Below are 2,077 nucleotides of genomic sequence, written 5' to 3'. Positions count from 1 at the left end.
GCATTTCATCTATATAGACTTCTATCATTTTACCGAGTTGGTCTTTAAACATCCTCGTCACCTACCTTTGATAAGTTGCTCCCGCATTCTTTAGCCCAAAGGGCATGACCCTATAGCAGTACGTCCCTTGATGAGTGATTTTTTCCTGATCCTCTTCTTCCATGAGGATTTGATTATAACCTGAATAAGCATCTAAGAAGCTTAGTAGTTCATGCCCGGTTGTTGCATCTATGAATGTTGATACCCAATTTTTCCGTATATATTTTTAATATGCATAAATACCTTCAAAATAGCATATATATATATATATATATATATATATATATATATATATATATATATATATATATATATATATATATATATATAAGCATGCACAAAGGTTCTATAATTTTTCTATAATTTTAAAGATTTTAAATTGATTTATTTCCTCCCCTTTTACTCATAAAATCTCCAATAATTATCCCTCAAATTATTGTTGTGGTAATTTAGTCATCTAAATCCTATATTTATGCCAAAATATTTCTTAAATATTTTTTGTGCATTTTTTACAACTACATTTACATTTTTAAGGTCAATTTGCATATAATTGCAATATTAGCCTTATTAATGTACAATTACGTTTTATATGCATAAAATGATCTTCTATATTTTTAAAATGTTAATATCAATTTTAAATCATTTTAGTATACGAACTTAGTTTTAAAATAATTATTATCATTTATTATAAATTATATAAGGTTAAATTGGCTATTTAAAACCTAGCCAAATTGTATTTCAATTTTAGCCTCAATTAAACCCAATACCCCAACCAAATTTTGGATTAAAATACCCAACCCAGGACCTAATTACACATACCCAACCCAAAAATCCATCAGATCCTGGCCGTTGATCTGAAAGTTCAACGACCCCCATTCATTCATTCCTTTTTAAACTCTAAATGACCCTTAGCTAATTTTCTAAAGGACTCAACTTGAAAGCCCTAAAGGACTCAACTCTAAACGACCCAGGCCCCGTTGATTTTAAATAGGAAGAATCGTCTATGTTGAAAGCCCTAATTTTCTAGGTTTTTTCGTTTGATTCTGTGTATCAGCATGACTGACCGGTTCTCGTTTGAGTTTCTGTGACTATCTTGCCTCGAATATGTTTCTACTGAGTTTCTTAGCCTAACTTACATCAACTCTATGTGCTTGTGTTCATCTTGACTGTTCAAGACTTGCCTCTTTCTATCAGTGCTGTTTAACCTTCATGTTTGCTAGAGTTACGTGTCGACCTCTGGTTATTCTTATCTTACTCTATTTATATGCTAAAACACGGACTCATGGATATCTCTTTGATTGATTCCGAGTTCCCTGTTTCTTGGCTTGATTTGAAAAACTTTCCTTTAGACATTCGATTCTTCCTGTTTAAACTTGGCTTATTTGCTTATTCATGGGAACCTATGTTATTCTCCTTAAATCAGTATTATTTCAAGTCTTTGATTCACTGATTTGCTATATGCCGATTCTCGATTATTTCCATATTCTGCAACCTTATTTAGTTTTCTTACCTTATTTGGGTTAACCGTGTTATTTGCTGATTCTTCACTAACTGTTTCCTTAATTGAACCCTTGTGTATTTACCCCTAATTGTCTGTTTTGTACCTAATGCCTTACTTGATTTCTTTCCTTAAACATTTTCTGCCCATTATCATTGGTTAATTACCCCTCAATTAAGGGAGTACTTGCATTGATTTGATTCTAATTAGTACATGGTTCAATAATTATTGTTGAACTTTGATTCTTGCCTTATTTGTTTTTGCCTATTTTCAAACTATAAATACCCTGCTCTTCACTAACACAACAGACGAACACATTGGTTCAAAACTCTCTCTCTCACACTCAAAACTTTCTGCTTTCTTTCTTTGTTACTTGCTACCATTCTAAATTAGCCGGCTGAAAGCCAAGGCTAATTATTGTGCTATCCTATTCTTCAACTTGTGTTTACTATCTCTATACTGGTATGCTCTAATTTCAATTCACGTCTCAAAAACAATATGTTTCTTTTACTACTTCAGTTCATCATGTTCCTGATTTGT

The sequence above is a fragment of the Nicotiana sylvestris genome, chromosome 6 (genome assembly GCF_000393655.2).
Source record: "Nicotiana sylvestris chromosome 6, ASM39365v2, whole genome shotgun sequence".
Classification (NCBI taxonomy): Eukaryota; Viridiplantae; Streptophyta; class Magnoliopsida; order Solanales; family Solanaceae; genus Nicotiana; species Nicotiana sylvestris.
Note: the sequence above shows the minus strand (reverse complement) of the source record.